Here is a 7,268-nt window from a genome sequence, read left to right on the forward strand (position 1 = left end):
CACATGTTTTACAGCATTCACCTTTTCCTATATTCAAACCCTAAAAATGTCTTCACCTTTCAGAATCAATCGGATATCATATTTGTACGGGTCGCCTTTGCCTTCCATTCCAAATTATCTCTACCGCCGCAGTCTACTCCTTTATGGCCTGTTTCTAATATTTTCGGTCATCTTTATTCTTCCTTTTATGCTTATAATTAGTAGTGCTCCAACCGCGATCTTCCGTAGCTTCTTCCCACTACACCCACTTCTAGACCTTGTCATTACCTCTATTTTGTTGTAGATGTTATTATTAAAGTCAAATATTTTGAGTTATAGTCAATCACGCCCTCAATAATTATCTAATACGTTCGTTTCTTAATGTCATTTAGTGTGGCTTTACTCCACGATACGCCATTTGGTTGTTATATGGTCATATACTTTACATAGTCTGGATGTTATTCAAGCAAAGATCCAAGATATTTGAATTCTTCAGAGCCATTAACAATCCTCTCGTCAACATCCAAATCTTCTCCATCAAATTCTATATCCAGTTACCTCGCCTTAGCAGAACTAATTTCAAGGCCCGGTTCTTAGATTCTTCAAACTTTCTCATCTTCAGCATCGACGATAATTACCACCTGGTCATCTACCAACAGTAGTGTGTCGTTTATAACACCACAGAATTGCATTTTTACTTCCAGTTACCAACGTCAAATGAAACATACGTAATGTAGTTGGAGAGAGAAATATGCCTATCCTGATTTCATATATCCATTTCAGATTCATGAAAATTCTACACCACAGACTGTAAACGCTAGTATGCTGGCGGTTAAGTCCCATAAATCGCTACTTAATATAACGACAGTTCTATTTCTACTGTTATTTTTGAAAAGCATGAAAGATTCAACATATTTACCTCCTTTAGGACTCAGAACAGATATGTACATTCCAGCTGCGGTTTCCACTAAGGGTTGACGTCAACCGCATGGCTACAGGAGACACCACTGACCATTAGCGACCATTCCAATGTAACTTCAATTATTTGGCGTTGTCAAGAAATATTTAATGTTTTTTAAATATTTTTCGTAATTTTCAATCCGGGCGTAATTTTTAAAGAATCAGAGTAACACACATCTTAGATTTCAGTTACGGAACCGGTAGCGACGATTATTGATATAACGGGGTTGCCTTCTGGACAGTTCGTCTTCTACTAGAGCTCTCCCTTTGACGGTCGTCTCCTCTATATCTCACAAGAACTCTCTTCCTAGGATTATGTTTGATTGAGCTTTTCTAAAACACACACGTTCTGGCTCCTGCGTCGAGATCTCTCTACATGGGTGACGCTACTGGTTATCACAGCCACCAAAGACACAGACTTCCCTGACCTTAGCAAACCATAGTACATCGCCTTTAAGGACAGTGCTTCGTTCTACGTTTACATCCGTTATGCGCTAACCCACTTTTGCTGTGTAGTGGAGGCCATTTTGTGTGCGTTAAGGTAGTATTTTTAGATGGGGAGGTGTGTAAAGCCTCAGAAGAATCGGATAGGACACAGCAAGTCTAATAAAGTACATGGAGTTCAGAAGAATATTTTTGACACGGCTTTTCTTCTCAACAATCTATCCCAGGCGCTCACAGACGATGTTAATCAGTAACCTCACACATTTTTGATGCAGTTAGTTATGATGAAGTAATATCAGAAGACATGCACAAGTATCCAGTCACACGTTGATAAGATTTCAAAGTGATGCCGAGATTGGTAATTTGCTTTAAATGTACACAAGTTTAAAATTGTGCACTCCACAAAATCAGAATAGCAGCATCCTGCGACTACAGTATCGATGAGTCACTAACCGAACCAGTGAACTCATAGAATTATCAGGGTGTTAAAATTCGTGCATATATGAAATCGAATGACCACTCAGGCTCAGTCGTAGGTAAAGCGGGTGGGAGACGTCAGTTCATTGATGGAATAGTGGGAAAAGACAGTCAGTCTGGAAAGGAGACAACTTACAAATACTTGTGAGTCTCACCTTAGAATATTGTACTACAAGTGTGAGGGCTACGCACCAAAAAGGAAGAACGGGATATCCAACGTATTCAAAGGACACCATGAACGGTCAGAGGTTTGTTTGATTCATGGTGGAGCGTCACGTAAACGTTGAGAAACCTGAATTGGCAGGCGCTTGAAGATAGACGTAGATTCTCCCACGAAAACCTACTTCACATTTTTTTTTCAGGAACCAATGTTAAGTGAAGAACCTAGAACGTAACTTCAGCTTCCTAGGTCAGGCTCCTTAGAGACCGCGAATACAAGATTAGGTTAACTATAGCGCACTAAGAGGCATCTACGCAGTCTTTCTACCCCCACTGCTCTACAGTAGGAACGGAAACAAACCGTAACTACGCAGTGCTTGCAGAATAGGTATGTAGGTACAGATTTAGATGTAGATGGAGACTTGAGAGACACACTGTACAAGTTGTGTTCCAAACGCAACGGGAATTCCGTGATGTCGAGTGTTGTATTAGCACGATCTGAGTGAGTTTTTTTTAGTTTTTGTGTTGGTAAACATGTCTGAAAAGCACCCGCGTGTTATTGGATATTTAGTCTGTTGTCAGTTGTCAAAAAGATTACGTGTGTTTTGGTAGCATCGTCGACTATTTATTTGTTATAAAAATGGATGAATCAGTTTGTATTAAATTTTGCTACAAGAACGGAATTAAGTGCAGCGAAGTTTTAGAAACGTTAAATATTGTTTTTGGCGAGTCTGCTGCAAGTAAAACAAGATTTTACGAGTGCTGTACGCTTTTTGAAGAAAAACTGTGACACGTTGATAATGACGAGCGCCATGGATGACCCAGCAAAACATTAGCCGCTAAAATCGTGGAAAAAGCGAAAGAAACGGTTGTGGACGATCGCCGAATCACAGAGAAATTGCATATTAACTGGCTCATTCCGTGTGTCAGAAAAATTTGTTCCAAAATTGCAGAATTTTGAACAAAAGCAGTTGCTGAGGCATTGCTAGATTGTCAATAATGAAGCAGAACTGCTGAACATGTCATAACAGGTGATTAAACGTCGGTTTACGGATATGACATCAAAGCTGAGGCTCAGTCGTCACAGTGGAATCATTCCGGATCGCCGAGACATTATGGCTCGTCATGTGCGGCACGCCTGAAGATTATGCTCTGATGTGTTCTTCGATTTTAACGGCCTAGTGCAACACGAGTCATTGTTACAAGGTCAAACAGTCAATAAAAGTACTATTTACAGGTTGCTTGTTCGTGAATTTTTGGTCAAAAGTAAGGAAGTAATTATGCCACCGTCTCCATATTCACGACAGGATCCCAAATGACTTTTTTCTGCTGCGTAAATTAAAGGCAAACTGTAAAGACTCGTCGTTCTACAAGCACAGATGAGAGATATTTAAGCTGAATTCCGGAAATCCTTTGGCGACTGGAAAAGATAATGGCTTAATAATATTAGGTCTGTTCAAAAAATTCCGGAACTTCTGTAACTTCGCGCCAGTGGTGTGTTGAAGACAAATACGGTTGGCATCCCTGCACACGCCTGTGTGTAACTGCCGAAAGTTTCATTGTTGTATGTCTGTTGTTTGTTCAGTGGTGTATTGAATAGAACATGTGTCGCACTGTTTGCGAATTTCGAGATGGCAGACTTAAAGGAACAACGCGTGTGCATTAAATTTTGCGTGGAACTCAAGAAAACCCTTGAAGGGACACACCAAATGATGCAGAAGCCTACGATGAAGAGTGCTTAAGCCGTACTCAGTGTTACGAATAGTTCACACAGTTTAAAAATGGTCGGACGGAAGTTAAAGATGACCCTCGTTCCAGGACGCTCATGTCAGGAACGTCAACGAAATTGTGCTTGCCACTCGAAGACTGACTGAGAGATTAAAGAAGAATGTAACATTTCAGCTGGATCATGTCATGAAATCCTGACACAGCATCTTTGAATGCATCGTGTTGGCGCCAAGTTGGTCACACGGCTCATTACTCAAGAAAAGAAAGAACTTCGCCTCGCAATATATGAAGAGCTTTTAGATCGCAAATGAGAACGAGATGCTCCTGAAGAGAATCGTAACTGGTGAAGAGACGTGGATCTACGGTTATGAAGGTGAGACCTAGGTTCAGTCTTCACAATGGTTCGAGAAAGGTCCTCCAAGACGGAAGAAAGCTCGTCAGGTCAGGTCAAATGTCTATGCCACGCTGATAGTTTTATTTGATTTCGAAGGATTAGTTCATCGCGAATTTGTGGGACAGGGACAAACTGTTAATCAATGGTACTATCGGAACGTGTTGCGACGCCTGCGAGAAAATGTGAGAAGGGAACGATCCAAAATGTGGCGAGACAATCCGTGGCTCTTGCATCACGATAACGCCTCAAATTGATCCATGTTGGTGCGTGACTATGCATAAAAAACTATATCACTGTGCTGCCTCATCCTACGTTCTCTCCAGACCTCGCCCGTACGGACTCTTTTTTTTTATTTCCGAAGATGAAAAGCCCATCGAAAAGAGGAAGGTTTGCAACGATAGACGAGATAAAAGAAAATTCGCAGACGGCGCTTCGTGCGATTCAGCAAGAGGCGTACCAACACTGCTTTCAGAAGCGGAAACGGCGTTGGGAGCGGTATATCAATTGTGGAAGAGAGTATTTCGAAGGAGACCATGCACAATAAATAAAAGGTAAGCGCAGAAAAATTTTGTGGACAAAATTCCGGAATTTTTTTACACAGACATCGTATGTCATCTAATGGGAACTATTTTGAAAGTGGTAATATTGATGTAGATCCGCCTGTAGCTGAAATTGTAAGCGCGCCTGGCTGCTCTGTGGGGGTTCCATTTCTGATACTGCCAGGAAGGAATGGTACGGGGTGGACTCGGGCTCGCGAGCCCAACTGAACAATTACTCTACCGATTAGATAGCGGTTCCAAGGTCAAGAAAACCGAGAACGACCGCATACCTCTGCATACTGCATCCAATGACGTCGTTGGCAGAGGATGACACAGCAGTTGGTCAGACCCGACTGGCCAGAAGGCGGAACTTCAAGAACACTGATTTTCGCCAGGGGTGTCCAACCTTGTATAGCTTACCCGGACACATCGGAAGAAGAGTATTTTTGGGCCGCACATAACGTACTTAACACTAACAATAACCATTGAAAAAAAGCTAAAAACAAATTAGGGACTGTAAGAGGTATATAGTTAACACATTTAAGTAATTTAGAATTTATTAATTTATGATTCTTCATAGCAAAGAAGCAAGACGGAAGTAATTTGACATTTTATATATGAGATTTAATAATTTTATGTTTTAAGTAATTACAAATCGTAGACTTAATGCGACATTTGGAAAACTAATGTATCAGTGTCCGCCCCGTTAGCTGAGTGGTCAGCGTGAAGGATTGCCGTCCTACGGGCCCGGGTTGGATTCCCAGCTGGGTCGGAGATTTTCTCCGTTCGCGGACTGGGTGTTGTGTTGTCTTCATCATCATTTCATCCACATCCGGCGCGCAGGTCGCCCAATGTGACGTCGAATGTAACAAGACCTGCACCAAGGAGGCCAATGACGCCAAACGCTCATTACCATTTCCATGTATCAGTATCACATTCGATCGAAGTGGTTGCAATTCTCAGGGTGTTATCAAGGTATTAATCTGAGATTTTGGTTCTGTTTTTACTCATTGTGTGGTTTACTCTTGAAAATATCTGTTCACAAACGTACGCGCTTCCAGACAAAGACGACATACATTACTCATGACTGTGTAGCAAGGGATGTTTGTCTCTGGGCAGGTATGATTTGTTGAAGTCCAACAAAGACACATGATCAGATTTTCCTTTCAGTGGGCTGTCAGACTGTAACACTATGCATTTCGTCTGGAATTGTTCCGGCAACGTATCTACATTGTTTGTAGAAGGCGTCGCACAAATATGAACATTTTGATTATTTTTTTCGGAAATCCTGAAACCGATTATCAGATTCTTGCATAATCGAAAACTATGGCTGCGCATTTCATACCATCTTTAAGATTTTGTTTTGCCAAGGCGCTGAAATGAAAAAGAAATCGTTTGGATTTACTTGCGATTGCCGTAATTTCAGTTTCATTTGGAGCAGGTTATTGTTTCAAACAGTGTTCTGATAAGCAGGTTTCTACCACCAAGACGCCTATGTTGAAGTCACCTAAATGAGTAGTCAAATCTAAAAATGCTAAATCTGCCACCTAGTCGGCATCGTCAAGTTCTGACACGGATTATGATTTTGATGTCATGAACGATTTTGTTTAATTAACTATGCTATAAAATCTTTTTAACATCTGGCCTCTACTGAGCCACGTTACTTCTGTGAAATATAAAATCCTACCGGTACTCTGCATGCAAACTTCTGAGGAATTCCTGGAACTGATGATAATCAGTGCCATAGGAAGATAGTCCGTGGACTGTCGAATGAAGAAATTGAGTTAAAGCTCATCTCTTTATACCGAGCATCTGTGTGGTAAAAATGGCACACGACAGTAAAAAGATATCGCGAAAGCCTATTACAGAAATTTTAATCATATAACTGGTGCAGTTCACATTATTAAAATACTTATCAGAGAGGTTGATGTCCGAATGTGGTTCTTATTTGCAGCGATGGATGTGGTATCAGATTAAACCTGTTATAATAGAATTGCTGTACTATTAATAACAGACATTGGAGCAACTGCAATCTCCATGAAGATTTCTAACTTATACCGACTTGTAGTGATCTTGCCGAGCGGTTCTAGGCGCTTCAGTCTGAAACCGCGCGACCGCTACGGTCACAGGTTCGAATCCTGCCTCGGGCATGGATGTGTGTGATGTCCTTAGGTTAGTTAGGTTTAAGTAGTTCTAAGTTCTAGGGGACTAATGACCTCGGATGTTAAGTCCCATAGTGCTCAGAGCCATTTGAACCATTTGCAGTGATCTTAACTACGATGAAAAATGGTCTTTATCACAAATGTTCAGAAATAACACAAAATTTATGTGCATTTCTATAAATTAATGTCATTATACGTCTGTCTATCCATAGTTTCGCACTTGCAACTGAAGTAACGTAAGATAGCAGACCAGCGCGTCTGACGGATTAGCCGGTTATAAGAACGAGACTCTGGGGCTTCAGGTATACCAACGACAGCAGTGTTAGGAACTTGATGGCCCAATGAGAAAATAGCATCATTGTTTGACGGGAGTTTCAGATTGAAAAAATTCATTTTATCATAACCTTACATAAAAGGAACATAGAG

This window comes from Schistocerca cancellata, chromosome 2 (assembly GCF_023864275.1).
Source record: "Schistocerca cancellata isolate TAMUIC-IGC-003103 chromosome 2, iqSchCanc2.1, whole genome shotgun sequence".
NCBI lineage: Eukaryota > Metazoa > Arthropoda > Insecta > Orthoptera > Acrididae > Schistocerca > Schistocerca cancellata.